Source organism: Balaenoptera acutorostrata, chromosome 6, assembly GCF_949987535.1.
Source record: "Balaenoptera acutorostrata chromosome 6, mBalAcu1.1, whole genome shotgun sequence".
Classification (NCBI taxonomy): Eukaryota; Metazoa; Chordata; class Mammalia; order Artiodactyla; family Balaenopteridae; genus Balaenoptera; species Balaenoptera acutorostrata.
Window position 1 is genome coordinate 23822457 of NC_080069.1, and position 24636 is coordinate 23847092.

At 35.5% G+C, this 24636-nt stretch overlaps 1 protein-coding gene across 3 annotated transcripts in view; it reads right to left on the bottom strand.

Annotated features, from left to right (window-relative positions):
- Positions 1–24636, bottom strand: part of LOC103017183 (contactin-associated protein-like 3) — a 250501-nt gene that overhangs the window by 162109 nt on the left and 63756 nt on the right. The window lies entirely within an intron of this gene.

Here is a 24636-nt window from a genome sequence, read left to right on the forward strand (position 1 = left end):
AAAGAGTAAGATGTACTCGCTCTTATGAAGTCATCTTTGCCTTTGAGAAACAATTTTAAAAGTGATCATTTTCTTTACAACCCTAATTGGTTGTTCCAATTCACTTCCACACAGTCAAATTTGAGAATGCACGTGATCAAAAAACGTGACCATGTCCAATAAGGTACTTGGAAAAGAGCAGCTCTGTGTTTGGACAGTGTTTTCTGTACATTCACTGTGTTTTTAACTAAATTACATTCAAGTAAGGTGAAGTCTCAGATGCCACCCAAAAATCTCCTTAACCATTGTTTTCAATCTGAAATGTCTATATTTTATACTACGATTCCTGGAGCCAAAATTGTTAAGACACAATTTAATTTTCTTTTTCTGGAATCATTAAAAAATATTTGATTTCCACTGAATATTATTCTTATCAATAGTCTGATACATACTATTTCTATCCAAAAAAAAAAGATGAATCCTGAAATGCTTCAAAGCTACAACAATTATTCATAAATAATTGTTTTTAACAAACGAGATGGCAAAACAACTGAAAAGTACAACTATTTACCACTTAGGGGGAAAATGAGGTGAGTACAAGTAATAATCTTGTAAGAATTAACAAATGAAAATAGACAGATAATATTACAGTTAAATAGGCTAAAGCAAGTTTATTTCTCTTCATAATAACACTCATATTAATAAGAAATTATTCTATGAAATAATCTCAGTTTTGAAATGCACTTATTCCTTCAAAAGTTCAAATGTACCCAGAAGCTCAAATGTTCTCAGAAAAGCTTAGGAACTCTAAAGGGAAACTGATGATCCATTGTAACGTGTCTTATAGAAAATACAAACACACCGTAATTGTTCATGATTTATGTATGATTCAGATCAGAGTGCTCGGAACATCCTTGTGTGCATGCTTCTATAATAAGTTCTTATGTATTAAATGAGCAAACATTGTCTCAGTAGTTGTACCTATTGTAACATCATTTTAATCAATAGCCTATTGTTTGTCCTGCCAACAGAACAGCTTTATACTGAAATTATTAAACAATATTTCAGCTTCTGTTTTTAAAAATTATATATATATTCTTTTCTCCAGGTAAAATCTTAGAAATTTGGAACTTCCCATAGCTGGGGAAAACATAGTTGCCTTAATCCTCTCAATCGAAGTGACACTATCTGAGTGTTTTCCAGACCCTTGATCTCCTCCTAAAACTACTTAAATCTACCCCCTCCATAAATAAAAAACAGTCCCAGACAAACCTCTTTGGATTACTACAGCTCCTTGGTGATGCATGCTCTTAGTTTCTTCAGAACTTTCAAATCCAGTTTATACACAACTGTATATAAATGGCATCTTTTCAATATGCATTATGTTCTAAAGTAGACTAAAAATTCCTCAGCAAAGAAAATGTCACTTTACTGAATTCATTGATGAGCTTTAGTAGTTATCTGGTAGCACCTTTAGGATTTTCTATGTCTAATATCATATCATCTGCAAACAGTGACAGTTTTACTTCTTTCTTTTCCAATTTAGATTCCTTTTCTTTTTCTTCTCTGTTTGCCACAGCTAGGACTTCCAAAACTATGTTGAATAAAAGTGGTGAGAGTGGACATCCTTGTCTTGCTCCTGATCTTAGAGGACATGCTTTTAGATTTTCACTGTTGAGTATGATGTTAGCTGTAGGTTAGTTGTATATGGTCTATATTATTTTGAAATATGTTCCCTCTAGGACCCTTTCTGGAGAGTCTTTAATCATAAATAAGTGTTGAATTTTGTCAAAAGCTTTTTCTGCATCTATTGAGATGATCATATGGTTTTTATTCTTTAACTTGTGGTGGTGTATCACAGCCATTAATTTGCAGATACTGAAAAATCCTTGCATCCCTAGGATAAATCCCACTTGATCATAGTGTATGATCCTTTTAATGTATTGTTGGATTTGGATTGCTAGTATTTTGTTGAGGACAGATGAATGGATAAAGAAGATGTGCTACATATATACAATGGGATATTACTCAGCCATTAAAAAGAATGAAATAATGCCATTTGCAGCAACATGGATGGACCTGGAGATTATCATACTAAGTGAAATAAGTCAGATGGAGAAAGACAAATATCTATTAAAAAATTTAAAACAATAATTCAAATAATTATTTTAATAATATAATAATAACCTTCCAAAACAGAAAGCACAAAGTCCAGAGGGCTTCCCTGGTGAATTCTGCCAAACATTTAAGGAAGAAATCATGCCATGTCTCCATAATCCCTTTTAGAAGCTAGAAACAGAGGAATACTTTTTAACTTATTCTATGAGGCTAATAGTACCATAATACCAATACCAATCACAGATATTACAAGAAATGAAACCTACAGACCAATATTTCTCATGAACACAGATGCAAGATCCTCAACAAAATATTAGCCATCAAATCCAACAATGTATAAGAAGAATTACAGGGAATTCCCTGGCAGTCCAGTGGTTAGGACTCCATGCTTCCACTGCAGGGGGCCCGGGTTCAATCCCTGGTGAGGGAACTAGGATCCCACAAGCCACACGGTGGGGCCAAAAACAAAATAATAAAGTAAAATAAAATAAAAATTTTAACAGATTTTTAAAAAATAGAAGAAGAATTACATACTGAAACAAGTGGAATTTGTCCCAGGTATTCAGGGCTGGTTCAACATTCAAAAATCAGTTTATGTAATCCATCACATCCACAAGCTAACAAAGAAAAATCACATGGTGCTATCGATAGATGAAGAAAAGCATCTGACAAAATCCAACACCCATCCATGGTAAAAACTCTTGGTAAACTAGGAATAGAGTTGAACTTTCACAAATTGATAAAGAATATCTACCGAAAACTTACAGCTAACACCACACTTAATGGTGAGAAACTGGAAACTTTCCCCACTAAGATCAAGACTAGGCAAAGATTTTCCCTCTCACCACTCCTTTTCCACATCCTACTAGAAGTCTTAGTTAATGCAATTAGACAAGAAAAGGAAATAGAAGGGATACAGATTAGGAAAGAAATGTCTTTGTTATGGATGACAAGATCATCTATGCAAAAACTCCTGGAACTAATAAGTGGTTATAGCAAGGTCACAGGATACAAGGTTAAAATACAAAAGTCAATTGTTTTTCTATATACCAGCAATGATCAAGTGGAATTAGGAATCTGAAACACTATGCTATTTACATTAGCACCTAAAAAATATAAAATACTTAGGTATAAATCTAACAAAATATGCATGAGATCTATATGAGGAAAACTACAAAACTCTGAGCAATTAATCAAGGAAGAGCTAAATAAATGGAGAGATACTCCATGTTCATGGACAATACTCAATATTGTCAAGATTTCAGTTTTTCCCAATTTGATCTATAGATTCAAGGCAATCTCAATCAAAATTCAAGCAAGTTATTTTGTGGATATCAACAAACTGATTCTAAAGTTTATGTGGTAAAGCAAAAGACCCAGAATGGCCAAAACAATATTGAAGAAGAACAGATTGGTAGGAATGACACTACCTGATTTCAAGACTTACCATAAAGGTACAGTAATTAAGACAGTGTATTGGCAAAAGAACTGGCAAATAGATCAGTGAAACAGAACAGAGAGCCCTGAAGTAGACCTACACAAATATAATCAATTGACCTTTGACAAAGTAGCGAAGGCAATACAATAGAGCAAAGATAGTCTTTTCAATAAGTGGTAATGGAACAAATGGACTTCCATAAGCAAAAACATGAATCTAGACACAGACTTTTTACCCTTCACAAAAATTAATTCAAAATGGTTCACAGATCTAACTGTAAAGCACAAAACTATAAAACTCCTTGAAGATAACATAGGAGAAAATCTAGATGAACTTGTGTTCTGCAAAGACTTTGTAGATACAAAGCCACGATCCGTGAAGAAAAGAACTGATAAGATGGACTTTATTAAAATTAAAAATTTCTGCCCTGCAAAAGACAGTCAAGAGCATGAAAACACAAGCCATAGGATGGGAGAAAATATTTGCAAAATACACATCGAACAAATGACTTTTATCCAAAATATGCAAAGAACTCAAACTTACCAATAAGAAAACAAACAACTCCAATTAAAAAATGGTCCTAAGCTGACTTTAACAGACACTTCACCGAAGAAGATACACAGATGAGAAAGAAGCATATGAAAAGATGCTCCGCATCATATGTCTTCAGAGAAATGCACATTAAAACAACAATGAGATACCACTACACTCCTATGAAAATGGTCAAAATCTGGAACACTAATGACACCAAATGCTGGCAAGGACGTAGAGCTCTCATTGGTGGTGGGAATGCAAAATGGTGCAGCCTTTTTGGAAGACTGTTTGGCCGGTTCTTACAAAACTAAACATATTCCTACATGCAATCCAAAATCTGTTCCTTGGTATTTACCCAAAGGGGTTGAAAACTTATGTCTACACAAAAACAGGCACAAAAATGTTTATAGCAGCTTTAGTCATTAAACGCCAACACTTGGAAGCAACCAAGACACCTTTAGTAGGGAATGGATAAACAAACTGTGGTACATCCATATAGTGGAACATTAGTAATAAAAAGAAATGATCCATCAAGCCATGAAAAGACACAGAAGAAACCCAAATGCATATTACTAAGTGAAAGAAGCCAGTCTTTAAAGGCTACATACCATACGATTCTAGCTATATGATATTCTGGAAAAAACAGAAGTGTGAAGCCAGTAAAATGATCAGTGGTTGCCACTGTTTAGATGGGAGAGAGGAATGAATAAGAGGAACACAAGGGATTTTAAGAGCAGTGAAACTATTCTGTACAATAATATAATGCTGGATACATGTCATTATACATTTGTCCAAACCCACAGAATGTACAACACCGAGAGTGAAACATCAACTATGGACTTGGGGTGACTATCACGTGTCAGCACAGGTTCACCAATTGTAAAATAAAAAAGTATCAACACCACTCTGGAGAAGGATGCTGGTAATGGCAGAGGCTAAGCATGTGTGAGGGAAGGGGGTATATGGGAAATCTCTGTACTTTCTGCTCAATTTTACATAAACCTAAAACTGCTCAAAAAATAAAGTTTATTTTTAAAAAAGGGCAGGGGGGCTTTCTCTTTATCAACTACCCTGAGTATTCACTTAAAAATAAGTGCTATGATTTAAATAACTTACTGAGAAAGAAGAGAAACTTTCAGGGGTTTTTTTCCCCAGTTATACATCCTGGAGCCCATTTATAAAACTTAGTTCTATCCCTTCATGGTTTTAAAATTGTGCAAGGGTGTGTGACTCTACCAGCCTTCAGAGGAATCAAATATCTGGAGGGAGAATGGCTGTAGTTTTTCATGGATTGTCCTGCTTCAGCACCCTAAGCAGACAAGGATTTAGATCTGTTTTAAAGGTCAATTTTAATTATCCCAATTATTATTCACTCATGACTGCTGAAAAATTATATTCGACAAAAGGAACAGATTCCCAGTGGTGGGAGTGTTTCTAAAATTATAACTTGTGCCAGTTTAATGAATCATACTGCTTCTCATACAGGAACAGCACTTTTTTTTTTTTTTAAAGAACCACTATTTATCTTTATTTCTTCAGCTTCTATCACAGTGCCTGGCACATGGTAAGCATTTGATAAATGTTTGCTGAATTAAATTGATCACAAGTCCGAGAGCAACTTTCTTAAATCTCCATATCTAAGTTATATTTCAACCCTGACATATATTGAGCTTAAAACATTGAAACAGCCAAGTTCATCCTAACAGAAAAATCATGCGGTCTTAATTTCCAGGCTGGGTGTGGGGTAGGTATGTGATAGTGTGACCCAGGAAAATATAGATAGAGAAGAGGGGTTCTCACTAATAGGAAGCGACTGCCAATGAAGTATTCATTTCAGAAGGCATTCTCATTCCTGCTTAAACAGGGCATGTCAGTAAAATTCAGCAATCCAACACACTCAGATATTTTTCAAAAATAATTCACAAATGGAAAGATGAGAATATGTCTGTGTTAGAAGGAACATGTCTAGATTTATCAAGATTGTATAATTTTGTGCAATGAAATTCAGGGGAGAAATAGACACAGCACTTTTTCAGACACTGATACCCAAGGGGCAATTCCCCATCCCTGCCCCTGAAATTCTGATTTAGTGAGAGGATTTATTTGTGTACTTAAGGCAGACACATTCTGTTCTTCAGAGAAGGAAATGTACAACACTCGGGACAGGAGCTGAGAGATCTCTGCAGTGGATGAAAACCTCAACTGTGCCAGGAGAGACCCTCAACGTGGCCACCAGGAGTGTGCACTAAATTGCAGTTTTCATATGAGTAGCCCTGGTATCTGTATTATGTTCTGTGGTTATTAAACCAGAATTGGAGAGTTGGGCAGTGTAAAAGACATACTTTCAAAAATCTGAAGCCCTATCACGCTAGTGCCCAGAAAGATGCACTTGGGAAACTCAGCTGTTGACTCATATTAGTATTGATATTACTTTAGATAATTAGTTTAAAAAGACTTTCACTATCCATAGCTCATTAACTAAAAAACTTCCTTGCTTGTATATAAATCTGAAATATCCATTTAAGGGGCAAAGTCTAATATTCCACACAACTTACTCAAATTGTTGAAATAGTCACAGAGCAATGAAATATGCAGTTTTGGGGTGATGTCAGTATCATGATAGTGTGAATCGTTCCTTTTTTCTCTCTCTCCTTTGATTTACAACTATTAGGACGTCCATAACCAGAAAAAAAAAAAAAAAAAGCACCTATCCACAGCATACAACGACATCCAAGAGATCCATCCACCTGTGCATCCAAAGTGGGTGGATTGGACCATGGAGTAGGTAGCAGGGATTGAGGTAAGTGGCTGCAGAGCTGGTGGCAGGAGGCTGTGACAGCACCGAAGGCGGCTGCTGTTCTGGCAGTGAGCCAGCACCACCTTTCTGGAAGAGGAGCTGGAGGATGAAGGCAGTGACTGCAAGTCTGCCCAGCCACGTGTGTTACAGCTGGCGGGACCAGTTGCTCTCTCTGAGGAGAGACTGCAGTGAATGGGCAGAGGGAAAGGAAAGGTAAGTAGACAGACAAAGAGAACTGAAGTAAAATGTCTCCTGCTGTCTGCCCCTGGAGGCAAGGGGACTGACCACCCAAGGACCCCTGGGACACTGCCCCCATCCCAACTTGAGGATACCTCTACCAGGCCATGGACACCCACAAAGCCCCAAGTGCTAAGTACACACATCTCCCCCCTGCGCCCACATTCTGCCACCACGCGTTGTTTTTGTTGTTGTTGTTTTTGTTTTGTTTTGTTTTAACTGTGTGGGTTCCCAATCTTAGAAGCCGCTAGTTAACGCTGGTAAGAGAAACCAAAAACTTGTGCCATAGCGCCACCTTCTGGAAAGGAAGGCTCCTAACTACCAACCTGTTGCATTCTTAGGATCAAAGTAAACAAAGTCTTACCTAAATAAAAATGGTGTTCCATTTTTTATTTAGGGAATCATGGTAATACGGTATCGCAAAAAAAAGCAAGACAATTTTCCAGTAGCCAAACGCAAAGGTATGGAATATTGTGATCTAACTGATAAAGAGTTTTAAATAGCTGTTATGAAGAAATTCAATAGAAAACTCATAAAGGGAATGCAATGATATTAGGAATGAAAATAACAAGCAGAAGGAATACTTTACCAAAGAGATTAAAATTCTAAAAAAGAATCAGACAGATTTCTGGAGCCAAAGAACTCAATAAATGAGATAAAGAATGCATTACAATGCACTGGAAATAGAGCAAATCAGGTAGAAGAGGAATTAGCAAGCTCAAGGATAGAAATATAGAAATAATTCAGGTGGAAGAAAAGAGAGAGCTAAGATTTTTAAAAAGTGAAGCCTATGAGAAATATCTGATTCTATTGGAAAGGGAAATGTAAGAATAATGGGCATCCCAGAAGGAGAAGAGAGTGGGAAGGGGACAGAGTTTATTTAAAGAAATAATAGCTGAGAAATTCCCAAATCTGGGGAAGGGATGAATATACAGATCCACGAAGCTAACAGAATATCTTGTTATCTCATCACAGAAAGACCTCCAAAACACATTTTAATGAAGCTGTCAAAATTCAATTATAAAGAAGCAATTTTAAAGGCAGCCAGGGGGAAAAAAAAAAAAAAAGACAGCAACCTACAGAGGTACCCCCATTAGGCTACAGTAGATTTCTCAGCAGAAACTTTGAAGGTCAGGAGATAGATAGTGGAATGACATATTTAAAATATTGAAAGATAAAAATTTCCATCTAAGAATATGTGGCAGTTATCCTTCAGATATAAAGGAGAATTAAAGCCTTTTCCAGACAAACTAAAGCTGAGGGAGTTTACCACCACTAGACCTGCCTTATGAGAAATGTTGAAAGGAGCTCTTCAAGCTGAAACAAAAAGACAAAAGTACACAAAACTCTGATTAAGATGATAAATACTCATAATTAGAATACTGTAAATCTTTTCGAGAACAGTATATTAAATTCTTAACTATAATATAATGGTTAAAGGAAAAGAGCATTAAAAATAGCTATAGATACTACAACTTGGTAATGAAATCACAGCATAGAGATAATTTCTAACATTAAAAATATAAAAGGGGAAGAGTAAGCAGATGAAACCTTTATAGGTGAATGAAGATAAACTGGCATCAGCAGGAAAGGGGCTATTTTACCTGTAGGATGTTTTATGTAAACTTCATGGTAACCACAAGCAAAAATCTAGAGCAGAAACATAAACATAAAAAAGGGGAGAGTGAGCAAATCACCATGGAAAACCACCAACTTATAAGGGCAGACAGAAAGAGAAGAAAAAAGGAACAACAGAGAGACAAAATAAGCAGAAGGCAAAAGATAAAATGGCAATAGTAAATTCTTACATATCAATAATCACCCCTAAATGTAAGCAGATTGAACTCACCGATCAAAAGGCACATAGCGGGTGGATGGCTGAAAAAACAAGGTCCAACTCTATGCTCTCTACAGAAGACTCATTTCAGCTCTAAAGGCACATAGGCTCAAAGTGAAAGGATGGAAGATGATATTCCAAGCAAATAGAAATGAAAAGAAGGTGGGTATAGCCTTCCTTGTATCAGACAAAACACACTTCAAGCCAATAAAGGTAAGAAGAGACAAAGAAGGTCAGTAAAGGGGTCACTACATCAAGAACATATAACAATAATAAATATGTACGTTCCCAAAACCTGATCACTGAAATATACAAGTATGTAATAATAGATATTAAGGAACAAATAGACAACAATGCAGTAATTGCAGGAATTTCAATACCCCACTATCAGCAATGGATAGATTGTCTTGACAGAAAATCAACAAAGAAACGGTGGACTTGAACCACACCTTAGAACAAATGGATTTAATAGACACATATAGAATATGCCATCCAACAGTAGCAGAACACACATTCTTCTCAAGTGCACATAGAACATTCAGGCTGGATCATATGATAGGTCACAAAACAAATCTTAGCAAACTTAAGAAGACTGAAATCATATCAGCTATCTTCTGTGACCACAATTGGTATGAAACTAGAAGTCCACAACAAGAGGAAGATGAGAAGATCTACAAACATGTGGAAAGTAAACCCACGTCTAAACAACCATTGTGTCAAAGAAATCAAAAAGGAAATAAAAAATATCTCAAAACAAATGAAAATGAAAACACAACATATCAAATATCATGGCATGCAGCAAAAGCAGATCTGAGTGGAAAGTTTATAGCACTAAATACATTAAGATGTTAGAAAAATCTCAAGTAAACAACCTAACTTTATACCTCAAGGAACTAGAAAAAGAAGAAAAAATTAAGCCCAAAGTTAGCAGAACTAAGGAAATAGTAAGCATCAGAATGCAAATAAATGAAATAGAAACCAGAAAAACAATAGAAAGGATCAAGGAAACTACAAAATGTTTCTTCAAAAAGATAAACAACATTGACAAACCTTTAGTTAGACTCAGGAAAAAAAAGAAGAGTCAAATAAATAAAATTAGAAATGAAAAGAGAAGACATTACAACTGATACTACAGAAATACATAGAATCATAAGAGACTACTATGAACAATCATATGACAATGGATTATACAACCTAAAAGAAATGGATACATTTCTAGAAACACACAACCTACCATGACTGAATCAGGAAGAAATAGAAAGTAGGAACAGACCAATAATGAGTAAAGACACTGTATCAGTAATTTAAAAATTCCCAACACAGAAAACTCCAGGACCAGAAAACTTCCCTGGATAATTCTATCAAACATTTAAAGAAGTAATACCAATCCTCCTCAAACTCTTTCAAAATATTGAGGGGGAGAAAACACTTCCAAACTTGTTCTATGAGGCCAGCATTACCTTTATACCAAAGCCAGATAAGGATACCACAAGAAAAGCAAACTACAGACCAATATCCCTGATGAACATAGGTGCAAAAATTCTCAACAAAATATTAGCAAACCAAATTCAAGAACACATTAATAGAATTATATACGATGACCAAGCGAAATTTATTCCTAGGATGAAAGGATGGGTCAACATATGCAAATCAATAAATCTAACACATCACATCAATAAAATAAAAAATAAAAATCACATGATCTTTTCAATAGAGAAAGAAAAAGCATTTGACATAAAACAACATCCTTTCATAATAAAAACCCTTAACAGACTGGGTATAGAAGGAACATACTTCAACATAAAGGCCATGTATAACAAACACAAGGGTAACATTATACCTGATGGAGAGAAATGGAAAGTGTTTCCTCTGAGACCAGGAACAAGGCAAGGATGCCCAGTCTCACTATCCTTATTCAATAAAGTACTGGAAGTCCTAGCTAGAGCAATTATGCAAGACAAAGAAATAAAATATATCCAAATCAGAAATGAAAAAGTTAAACTGTCATTATTTGCTGATGATATGATTGAATATATAGAAAATCCCAAAGAATCAGCCAAAAAACTATTGAAATTAATCAACAATTTCAGTAAATTGGCAGGATACAAAGTCAACGTACAGAACTCAATTTCATTCCTCTACACTAATGATAAAGCATCTGAGAAAGAAATAAAGAAAACCATCCCTTTCACAATAGCATCAAAAACAATAAAATACTTAGGAATAAATTTAACCAAGGAAGTGGAAGATCTGTACAATTAGAACTGCAAAACTGCTGAAAGAAATCAAGGACACCAACAAATGGAAAGACACAAACAAAATCAAAGAAATTGAAGACACAAACAAATGTTCATGGATCCAAAGAGTTAATATTGTTAAAATATCAATAGTTCTAAAGCCAGCAACAAATTGAACATAGTCCTCACCAAAATACCAAAGGCATTCTTCACAGAAATAGAAGAAACAATCCTAAAATGTGTGTGGAACCACAAAAGACCTCAAACAGCCAAAGCAATCTGGAGAGAAAAGAGCAAAGCCAGAGATACCACACTTCTGGATTTCAAGCTATACCACGAAACCATAGTAGAAAAACAGTATTGTACTTGGGGGGAAAAAAGACAAATTGACCAACAGAACAGAATAGAGAGCCCAGAATTAAACCCTGGCATATACGGTCAACTAGTATTCAACAAGGAAGCCAAGAATACCTGGTGGAGAAAGGATAGCCTCTTCAACAAATGGTGCTGGAAAAATTGGAGAAACATATGCAGAACACTGAAAGTAGACCCCTATCTCACACCACTCACAATAATTAACTCAAAATGGGTCAAAGACTTAAACATAAGACCTGATGCCATAAGAATCCTAAAAGAAAATGTTAGGGGAGAAGTTTATTGATATTGGTCTTGGCAATAATTTGGTGGGCATTATGCCAAAATAACAAACAATAAAAGAAAATAATCAAAACATGGGACTACATCAAACTCAAGAGCTTCTGCACATCAAAAGAATAAATTAATTAACAAAATGAAAAGACACCCTACAGAATGGGAGAAAAATTTTGCAAACCATTTATCGAATAAGTGATTAATATCCAAAATATATAAGGAACTCAGTCAACTCAATAACAGAAAACAAACAATCTGGTTAAAAGATGGGAAGAAGAAGTAAATAGTCATTTCTCCGAAAAGGACATCAAAATGGCCAAGAGACACATGAAAAGATGCTCAACATCACTAATCATAAGGGGACTGCAAATCAAAATCACAGTGAAACATTACCTCACACCTGTGAGAATGGCTATCATCAAGAAGACAAGGACCAACAGATGCTGGTGAGGATGTGGGAATGTAAATTAGTCTAACAACTATAGAAAGCAAGATGGAAGCTCCTCAAAAAATTAAAAGTAGATCTATCGTATACTCCAGGTATTCCACTTCTGGGTATACAACCAAAGAAAATGAAAATAGGATTTTGACAAGATATACGCACTCCCATGTTTATCACAGCATTACTCACAATAGCCAAGATATGGAAACAACCCAAAAGACCATCAGTGGATGAATGGGTAAAAAAATATGTGGTATACATACACTGTGGAATGTTATTCAGCCATGAGAAAGGAAGAGATCCTCCCATTTGCTACAACATTATGCTAAGAGAGTAAGTCAGATAGAGAAAGACAAGTACTGTATGATGTCACTTACATATGAAATCTAAAAGTTAACCCTGTGAAAAACAGAATAAAATGGTGGTTACCAGGGACAGGGACAAGAGGGATGGTCTTTAAGGGTACAAACTTGTAAGAATTGGTAAATGAGCCATGAAGATCTAATGAACAGTATAATAAATAGACAGTAATACTGTACCATAATTATATAACGTGATCATGTGTATTATAATTATATAATGTGATATTACTTCAGCAATCACATTAACAATATATAAATGTATCAAAGTAACATACTGTATACCTAAAACATATGCAATGTTACAAGTCAAATTTACTCAATAAAAAAGTGTGCAATTTTATATTTTTCTGTTCATACATTGTTCACGTGAATTACCAAATTACTGTAATTGCCAAAATCACATAATTTCCTTCTACAAATGTTGCTGCTATATAAGTTGCTTCATGGAGCAAGGACCTAATAAATTTTTTTTTTTTTTTTTGGCTGTGTTGGGTCTTTGTTTCTGTGCGAGGGCTTTCTCTAGTTGCGGCAAGCAGTGGCCACTCTTCATCGTGGTGCACAGGCCTCTCACTATCGCAGCCTCTCTTGTTGCGGAGCACAGGCTCCAGACGCGCAGGCTCAGTAGTTGTGGCTCACAGGTTTTGTTGCTCCGCGGCATGTGGGATCCTCCCAGACCAGGGCTCGAACCCGTGTCCCCTGCATTGGCAGGCAGATTCTCAACCACTGTGCCACCAGGGAAGCCCCCTAATAAATATTTTTTGAGTGAATAATTTATTTTGAAACTTTAGAGATTTTTTTTATCCTTCAATTCCTCAATTTTCTCCACTAAAAATTGGAGACAAAATTATGTATTTCTTTCTGTATTATATGATTGTAGAAGAGTTAAAAACTGCTGCACAAATTTTTTAAAAACCTGTGATGAACATGAAAGGGTTAGATGTTCCTTTATATTTACAGGAGTGCTTCTTCTAAAAGTCCATGTAACTTTAAAAACTTACAAAATTTAACAAAAAAAAACACCTATACTATAATATTTGATCCATAAATACTATAACAATCGTTAAAATTTTAGGACAAGATTTAAGATACACAAGAAATTTTTACACTATGTTTGGTAATTTGGGCATTTTCATTGGAAAAAATTTAAAATAAAATAACCAACATATTCCAAAGCTAAAGATTCACTGCTTTGTGGTAGAATGAGAAAAGAGAATACACATCATTGCAAGGAAATGTGTATTTGGTGCTTTAAATAATCAACTGGGAGTTTCAAAAAGCTTGTCTAAGTAGGATAAAACTCCATTCATACGCTGTCTTGCAATTTTGAAATACTTTCCTTTTGTCCATCCATCTCTCCTCCTCCCACCCTCTCCTTCTTCCTTGTCTTCCTCCTTTCCTCTCTTCCTTCTTTTCTCCAAGATATTCAACAGGGGACAGTTGTCAAAAAGATGTTCATAGCTAAAGGCAGCAAGTACAATCAATCCATTCAAAGCACAAGTACCTGTTAATGATCCCTCCATAAAATACGCTTTTCTCATTTTGCCAGAGGAGAAAAAAAACAAGACAGTAACTTCTTTGTAGAGTTCCAAGAATATACACAAAATATATAGGGGAAAAAGGAAAATTTTATAGTTTGGAATTTGGATCCAAATGACCCTAAACTTTTAAAATAATTAATTCCTGGTAAATATTTTCAGGTTTAATCTACTGAGGTACACTATTATAATATAGCATTGCTGTTTAATGTAATGTTTACCTAAAAATTATTTAATTATTAATAGCAACAGTTCACTGAAAACTTGGGTCTCTGACCAAAAAGTTTCCATAAAACAATCATTATGTTTAATTGTTCATGTTTATTCAAAAATACAGGCCACTGCTGTTACAAGAGTATAAAACCCAATCATTTTAGGAAGTGTGTGTGTGTGTGTGTGTGTGCATGCACACGCATGCATGCACGCATATATTTAACAAGTAAATAAAAAATTAGATTACTATTGAATAAAGCAGTGCATTCTCAGGTATCTCATTAGATACATATATAAAGATAAAATAACTATTTGGACGTGCAAACAAAGACTATTACAAGAGACAAAGAAGGACACTACATAATGATCAAGGAATCAATCCAAGAAGAAGATATAAAAATTGTAAATATTTATGCACCCAACATAGGAGCACCTCAATACATAAGGCAAATGCTAACAGCCATAAAAGGGGAAATCAACAGTAACACAATCATAGTAGGGGACTTTAACACCCCTCTTTCACCAACGGACAGACCATCCAAAATGAAAATAAATAAGGAAACACAAGCTTTAAATGATACACTAAACAAGATGGACTTAATTGATATTTATAAGACATTCCATCCAAAAACAACAGAATACACTTTCTTCTCAAGTGCTCATGGAACATTCTCCAGGATAGATCATATCTTGGGTCACAAATCAAGCCTCGGTAAATTTAGAGAAAACTGAAATCATATCAAGTATCTTTTCCGACCACAACGCTATGAGACTAGATATCAATTACAGGAAAAAATCTGTAAGAAATACAAACACATGGAAGCTAAACAATACACTACTTAATAACCAAGAGATCACTGAAGAAATCAAGGAAGAAATCAAAAAATACCTAGAAACAAATGACAATGAAAACACGATCACCAAAAACCTATGGGATGCAGCAAAAGCAGTCCTAGAGGGAAGTTTATAGCAATACAATGCTACCTCAAGAAACAAGAAACACCTCAAATAAAAAACCTAACCTTACACCTAAAGCAATTACAGAAAGAAAAACAAAAAAACCCCCAAAGTTAGCAGAAGGAAAGAAATCATAAAGATCAGATCAGAAATAAATGAAAAAGAAATGAAGGAAACAATAGCAAAGATCAATAAAACTAAAAGCTGGCTCTTTGAGAAGATAAACAAAATTGATAAACCATTAGCCAGACTCATCAAGAAAAAAAGGGAGAAGACTCAAACCAACAGAATTAGAAATGAAAAAGGAGAAGTAACAACTGACAATGCAGAAATACAAAGGATCATGAGAGATTACTGCAAGCAACTCTATGCCAATAAAATGGACAACCTGGAAGAAATGGACAAACTCTTATTAAAGCACAACCTTCCAAGGCTGAACCAGGAAGAAATAGAAAATATAAACAAACCAAACACAAGCATTGAAATGGACACTGTGATTAAAAATCTTCCAACAAACAAAAGCCCAGGACCAGATGGCTTCACAGGGGAATTCCATCAAACATTTAGAGAAGAGCTAACACCTATCCTTCTAAAACTCTTCCAAAATATAGCAGAGGGAGGAACACTCCCAAACTCATTCTACGAGGCCACCATCATCCTGATACCAAAACCAGACAAAGATGTCACAAAGAAAGAAAACTACAGGCCAATATCACTGATGAACATGGATGCAAAAATCCTCAACAAAATACTAGCAAACAGAATCCAACAGCACATTAAAAGGATCATAAACCACGATCAAGTGGGGTTAATCCCAGGAATGAAAGGATTCTTCAATATACGCAAATCAAACAATGTGATACACCATACTAACAAATTGAAGGATAAAAACCATATAATCATCTCAATAGATGCAGAAAAAACTTTCAACAAAATTCAACACCCATTTATGATAAAAACCCTGCAGAAAGTAGGCATAGAGGGAACCTACCTCAACATAATAAAGGTCATATATGACAAACCCACAGCCAACATCTTTCTCAATGATGAAAAACTGAAACCATTCCCTCTAAGATCAGGAACAAGACAAGGGTGCCCACTCTCACCACTATTATTCAACATAGTTTTGGAAGTTATAGCCAGAGCAATCAGAGAAGAAAAAGAAATAAAACGAATCCGAATCGGAAAAGAATAAGTAAAGCTGTCCCTGTTTGCAGGTAACATGATACTATACATAGAGAATCCTAAAGATGCTACCAGAAAACTACTAGAGCTATTCAATGAATTTGGTAAAGTAGCACAATACAAAATTAATGCACAGAAATCTCTTGCATTCCTATACACTAATGATGAAAAATCTGAAAGACAAATTAAGGAAACACTCCCATTTACCATTGCAACAAAAAGAATACAATACCTAGCAATAAACCTACCTAGGGAGACAAAAGACCTATATGCAGAAAACTATAAGACACTGTTGAAAGAAATTAAAGATGATACAAATAGATGGAGAGATATACTATGTTCTTGGATTGGAAGAATCAACATTGTGAAAATGACTATACTACCCAAAGCAGTCTACAGATTCAATGCAATCCCTATGAAACTACCACTGGCATTTTTCACAGATGTAGAACAAAAAATTTCACAATTTGTATGGAAACACAAAAGACCCCAAATAGCCAAAGCAATCTTGAGAAAGAAAAACGGAGGTGGAGGAATCAGGCTCCCTGACTTCAGACTATACTACAAAGCTACAGTAATCAAGACAGTATGGTACTGGCACAAAAACAAAAATATAGATCAATGGAAGAGTATAGAAAGCCTAGAGATAAACCCAAGCACATACGGTCACCTTATTTTTGATAAAGGTGGAAAGAATATACAATGGAGAAAAGACAGCCTCTTCAATAAGTGGTGCCGGGAAAACTGGACAGCTACGTGGAAAAGAATGAAATTAGAACACTCCCTAACACCATACACAAAAATAAACTCAAAATGGATTAAAGACCTAAATGTAAGGCCAGACACTATCAAACTCTTAGGGGAAAACATAGGCAGGACACTCTATGGCATAAATCACAGCAAGATCCTTTCTGACCCACCTCCTAGAGAAATGGAAATAAAACAAAAGTAAACAAGTGGGACATAATGAAACATAAAAGCTTTTGCACAGCAAAGGAAACCATAAGCAAGACGAAAAGACAACCCTCAGAATGGAAGTATTTGCAAATGAAGCAACTGACAAAGGATTAATCTCCACTTTTTACAAGCAACTCATGCAGCTCAATATCAAAAAAACAAACAACCCAATCCAAAAATCGGCAGAAGACCTAAACAGACATTTCTCCAAAGAAGATATACAGATGGCCAACAAACACATGAAAGAATGCTCAACATCATTAATCATTAGAGAAATGCAAATCAAAACTACAATGAGATATCATCTCACACCAGTCAGAATGGCCATCATAAAAAAAATCTACAAACAATAAATGCTGGAGAGGGTGTGGAGAAAAGGGAACACTCTTGCAATGTAAATTGATACAGCCACTATGGAGAATAGTATGGAGGTTCCTTAAAAAACTAAAAACAGATCTACCATATGACCCAGCAATCCCACTACTGGACATATACCCTGAGAAAACCATAATTCAAAAAGAGTCATGTACCACAATGTTCATTGCAGCTCTATTTACAATAGCCAGGACATGGAAGCAACCTAAGTGTCCATCGACAGATGAATGGATAAAGAAGATGTGGCACATATATACAATGGAATATTACTTAGCCTAAAAAAGAAACAAAATTGAGATATTTGTAGTGAGGTGGATGGACCTAGAGTCTGTCATACAGAGTGAAGTAAGTCAGAAAAAGAAAAACAAATACCGTATGCTAACACATTTATATGGAATCTAAAAAAAAAAAAGAATGTTCATGAAGAACCTAGGGGCAAGACGGGAAAAAAGACACAGACCTACTAGAGAATGGACTTGAGGATACGGGGAGGGGGAAGGGTAAGCTGGGACAATGTGAGAGAGTGGCATGGACATATATACACTACCAAATGTAAAACCGATAGCTGGTGGGAAGCAGCCGCATAGCACAGGGAGATCAGCTCAGTGCTTTGTGACCACCTAGAGGAGTAGGATAGGGAGGGTGGGAGGGAGGGAGACGCAAGAGGGAAGAGATATGGGGGATATGGGGATATAGGTATACGTATAGCTGATTCACTTTGTTATAAAGCAGAAGCTAACACACCATTGTAAAGCAATTATACTCCAAAAAAGATGATAAAAAAAATGTCCATATTTGCAAAAAAAAAAAAAAGATAAAATAACTATTTGGTATTATTTTCACAAGGTACAACTAAACATTTCTTTAAAAATTTTTCTGAAGAGGGTGTTTTTTTCCCTTTCTGTACAAAACTTCCAAACTGTGCTGGTGTACAGCACTCATGTCAAATAGAAGGTGAAACATTTTAATTCCGCAGCAAGTGGAAATTAAAAATTCACAGAATTTGTTGAATTATACCAGGTATGGAAATGGTCTTCTCTTTCGTAAACCTGACTATATGTATATTATACATACGACTACATATAAGCATTATATAAGATTATAGAACTTAAAATTAGTTTATAAAAGATACAAATCTGTTAACCTAAAAGGAACTCCAGATTTTTATAGAAAATGCATCATAAGATCCAATTTCATTCTATTTAAAAATCTGAGAATTCGACAAATATTTTAATCACTTATAGGACAATGTTTCAGTTATTTATCAGCAACAATAATTGGTGAAAATTTCTACGTATAATAATAGTAAGATGTTAAGGACGTGAATTATATTGTGTCACCCAAATCCACCCAGTGGTGCTACTCATCATCCTTTACAGTTTTCACAGGTCTGCTTCCGCAAGCCAACAGTAGTCTATAAAAAAATAGATTGGGTAAAAAAATCCACATGCTTAAATAGCCTCATACACCTATTCTAAAGTACAAACAAACTTTCACTGTTTAACCAAGAATATTCTCACTATCAGATGAAAGAACAATGAATGAAAAAACATGCAATCATATTAAAACATGAAACAGAAAACAGGACTTTTTCTGAGGAGGAAAATCAGTTTCATGATTTTGAAAAGCACACAAAATATCACATTTAATTTATTTTCTCCTGATCATCCTTCTATTTGTAACGCAATACTTTATCTCAATTTTTAAACAATGTCCATGGTTAAATTCTATTTATTTCTCAAAGAATATTAGCAAGATTTTAGTCTCCCTCTTCATCCTCTCCACTCATGTTTTACGATGGTTTAAATAATGGTTTCTAGTAAAAAAGTTATTTTCCTTCAGAACTTATACTTATTTCTATATTTCTTTTTGCTTCTTGTATTACAGCTCTGCTGAAGTTAAACTAGCTCTCATTCCATTATAGCAAATAAGTTTATATCATTATTTTTGGTGGTTTAAAATGTGACCATGTTTCTAGGTATTTTTTTTTTAATTATTGTTTTCCATTCATCTAACTCAGCACAATATGAGCTTTTGTAAGTGAGATACATTATTGCTTTTCAGTTTTAAGAAATTTTATTTTTATGTTACTAATTCTTTTAAATTTATTGAAACTGGTTTTATGGTTAAGTAAAAATGTAAATACTGCACATGTAATTGAAAAGCCTGCATAGTATTTTCTAACTGTTATATATATATCCTTAAAATCAAAGTTAGAAATAATTTATTCAAATCTCTATATCCTTATCACTTCATTTTATTCTATTTTATGCTTATTTGTCTCTTTTTCTCAGTTATTTTCTCCTCCCCTCTCTTCTTGCTTTCTGTTGAACAGACTGAAATCTACCCCCATCCCATTCCATTTTTCCTACTGGTTTGAAATGTATATGTCTTATTACTCTTCTTTAAGTGGTCATCCTTAAAATTTTACACTGCATTCTGCTTAACAATTTAACAAAGCCTAAAATTAAACAAAATAATGCAGGTACCTTAGAATGCTTTAAGTCTGGTAAGCCTTTTCCAACTATATTTTCAATTGTTCACTTAGATTTATCTTGTCTTCTTCCTTTGAATTCCATCAACTTCATAAAGATGTTGTTGTACAAACAGCTTTATTACTGTTCAAATATGTGATTATACCTGAGGACCTGCCATTTGTTTCTAGCTACTAGATTATAAGTACTCATAACTGCCCTCTGTAATAATTCTCTTTCTTGCTAAGTATATCCATTAACACTTCTTTAGTGAAGGTTAATTGGCCTTAAATGCTCTTTGATTTTATATTTCTGTGAATGGCTTTATCTTACCTTCATTCTTGAAAGAGAAAGAAAGAGAAAGTCAATGAGTCTACAATTCTTGGTTGGTAATTATTCCCTCTCAGAACTTTAACAGTTCTTGTCTCTGATTTTGTTTGTTTATTTGTTATACTTATCTTTTATCTGCTTTTAACATCTCTTGATTCTGGTGTTCTACAGTTCCAATATAAAGTGTTGTTTTGGGTGGGAATTTATTTTCCTTTGTATTACTAGGGATTTGAGAGGTTTCCTGAATCTAAACATTGGTGACTCTCTTCAATTCTGGGCAATTCCCATAGATTATCTCTTAAGTATTTCTTTTTCCCACATGCTGTTCCTTCTGGAACTCAGATCAGATACAAAAATCAATCGCTTTACCCTGTCCCCTAACCTGGCTTTCATATTTTCCATCTCTTCATCTCTCTGTGGTGCATGCTGGTTATTTATTTCAAATGTGTCTTCTAATTTGTTGAGTCTCTCTTCACCTGTGTCTAATCTGCTGTTTCAGCATTCACTAAATTCTTTATTTCAGTGATTACATTTTTCATTTCTCCATACTACTCTTTTTCAATTCTACTTGATCATTTTGATAGTCCCTTATTCTTTCCATTCTTCTAACCTTTTGTTTCTTTATACATATAAAACAAATTTTATATCCTAAATCTATTTCAATATATACATTTATTTTGGTCTAATTCTGTAGTTTATTATTTCTGATGATTCTTCCTCTTGCATTTTATGTTTTTATTTTTATTGTGAGCATATGTTTCCTGGAAATGGATCTGTAAGAGCCTAGATGACTATATTCAACAGGAAGACAAGACATGGAGAGAAAGTGCCAGAAGTAGAGGGAGGGGTAACTGAAAGTCCTGATGGAAGAATGCCAGTGTAGCTAGGTGGTGGTTGTAGTTTAGGGTCAGTTAAAGGAGGGACTAGGAACAGTAAGTGAAGGGAAGGGACCTTTCAAGGAATAAATGTATGCGTGTGTGTGTGTGTGTGTGTGTGTGTGTGTGTGTGTGTGTGTGATGTGAGGGAAGATTCGAAAATCTTTACCCAGAAAAGCAAGATCATCAGGTAAGTGGTCTTTAGAAAGATTATTCTGGCAGCAGGATGGCAAATGGATCAGAAGGAGGTGAGGTAGAGACAGGAAAATCATGAAGACAACAATAGTAAATGCCAGAGATTTAGAGGGTTTGAATAAGTCAGTGATGGGATGACTGAAGAAAAGGGGACATGAGAAAATTCAAGAGATGGGGCTAAACCTAACCTTTCACAATCAAACAGTAATGCTCTCTTTCCAAGGATCCACACCAAAGTTTTCATACCCATTCTAAGTGAGATGACATTCCAAAGCATACAAAATATGTTTGACTTGGACACTAACACTCATTTCACTATCATAAATGTCAAACAACCCATATTGATGGTCAGATACTATATGTCTTAGAAGACTTCATAAAAAACAGCCAGATAACAAGCAGTATATGTTTCAGGAGCATATTGTCTTGATCTGGGGAGTCCTTTTCAGCTAATGGAAAAATATATAAAACCGAAAGAAGTCAAAGTTGCTAGTGACAATTTAATCCAAATAGCTTAATCTGAAAAGCTTTATTGCTTAGAGAGATATAATATTACAGAAAGCTGAAACATATCAATGTACTGTTAGAGTTTCTAATTCTATGACATAAACTTATTTTTAAATATTCTTCTTTTGTAATATTATCTTAATCTTGCAGTATTAGTGATAATACTTTGAATAATGGAAATACCCAGTATAAATGCCTTTCCCTAAAATTCCTTATCTGATTATTCTACCCAAAGTCATGGACCAAAGTCACATTTCTGATTTTACACTTGAGATCAACAGGAGCAATAGTAATGGCTAAAATTCACTGAGGACTTACAATGTTCCAGGCATTATTTATATATATTAATTAATTTAATCTTCATAACAAGTCTATGAGATGGGTTATAATTATTACTTATATTTTTGGAGACAAGGAAGCTGAGACACAGAAAGGATAAGCAAATTACCCAGGGTCACACAGCTGGCATTAATCAGTGGAAGCAGAAACCTAATCCAAACATTCCTTTCATAACCACTCCACTCCACTGCCTATCTGAAAGTGTGACTCATTATGTTAGTACATCTTGTTGCATTTTATAGTTTTATGCTGTTTGAAGGAGTGCTGCTGGAATCATCTTCATTTATATACCTCCACTGGGCCCTTCTATGTAATTCTGAAAATACGAACGATCTTTGTTTGAAAATAGAGGTAGTCTTTAAGTGATAGCATGTGCATTTTGTCATGCCTTTGAGCTAGCTAGTCGTAAAACTTCTCAAAGATAGTAACAGGTTTTGTTGACAATAATGGCCAGCCATAAACAGACTCAGAAATTCCTCACCCTAGACCAGGGGGTCAAGTCTGCAAGCACAATGGGAGCTTCCACTTGATGTTGCAGGTTACTGGACACAGAGTCCATGGTTCTCACTCCCAGAGGCAGCTGTGACCCAAATGAATTTAGCCTCATGGGTGTCAAGGAGACAACTGGACACCTACACTGAAGTGCAATGGCCACCTGTGCACCTGCAGGCCCTCTGCCCTGATGTGCAGTGAGCCTTTCCCACCTGGATTAGATGCTGCTTCAAGTATCAGGTAGACACTATGAACCAGGCTTGTGGAGAATGCCAATTACACACTGCCCCCAGGCACCTCTGTTTCAGGCTCCTCCTGAATATGGAGGCTTGCTGAGATCAGACTTGATCAAGATCTCCCTAGATAACAGTCATCTTGCCTAATAATACCTGCCAGAAGGCCTCCTCTTTGCTGCTTGTTGGTCTTTGGTAGTTCCCCTGACACCTGGCCTTTTCAAGCTCTCCCTCAGGGCTTCCCAGCAACTTTTAGAACAGGCACCATGCTTTTTATCAAAGCCTTGGGTCAGAAGTTATGTCAGGCATTTTCCTACTGGAAGAAAACAAAACACTCAAAATCAGCCAATGGATCCTTCCATGAACAAATCAGTTGGCTAGTAGAGAGCTCAGGGATAGTCACATAAAAATTCATTTTTATTAGGCCACCTAAAAGATGATTATAAAATACACAGGGGGATTCTGCAGATATTCTATATACTTTCAAGGTAGCATATTTAAAATATATTAATTTCTCCATTTATTTGGTACTTACTGAGTACCATCAGCAAAGCACTGCAGGAACAAAGAAGCGTGATTCTGTTTTCAGGAAGTTTAAAATCTGATTAAGGAGGGAGACATGTAACCAAGCATCTGTTCTATGAAGCCAGTAAGAGCCTGAAAGCTAGTGCTTTTCATAATAGACGTTAAACTAATTACCTAAATGGATTGTGCATTTTGCTTTCTTGTCAAAGTGATGCAGTCAAAGCACCTGGTCAAGGATCAAGTTGCAATCACTTCCTGGCTCCACCACTGGTCATGAGGGCCAGCCTTTCCTGTCACAGTAGCTGGATAAGAGCAGTCACAACACAGACAAAACAGTGGAAGTCAGATCTGGGGATCTTGCTGGATGTTTGGGGAAAGAGAATCATTCACCTTTTTACTTATCCAACAAATATGTATTGAGAACCCACTGTCTTCCAGGACCATCCTTGTGCTCTGGGGATTAGGAAGTAGGAATAACAACAAAAAAGAAAGAGGAAGTCTCTGCTTTCTTGGAGCTTGAGTTGAGGGAATAAACAAATAAATACATGCTTAGTGCTTCAGGGTAATAAGAACCAAAGTCCAAATAGAGGAAAGCATTCTCTCTATCACTGTGATTAGGAAGGTCGACCTTGGACATGGAGCTACCAAGCAGATTCCTGCCTGAGCATCAAGCTGACACTGGGAAGACAGAGCGGAAACATGAAGAGAGGCTGATCCTGATGGCACAGCCTCATCTGGATCTAACCTTGCCTGAAATGCAATGATGTGAACCAACAATTCCCCGTTGTGTTGAAGTCACTTGCCAATACCCC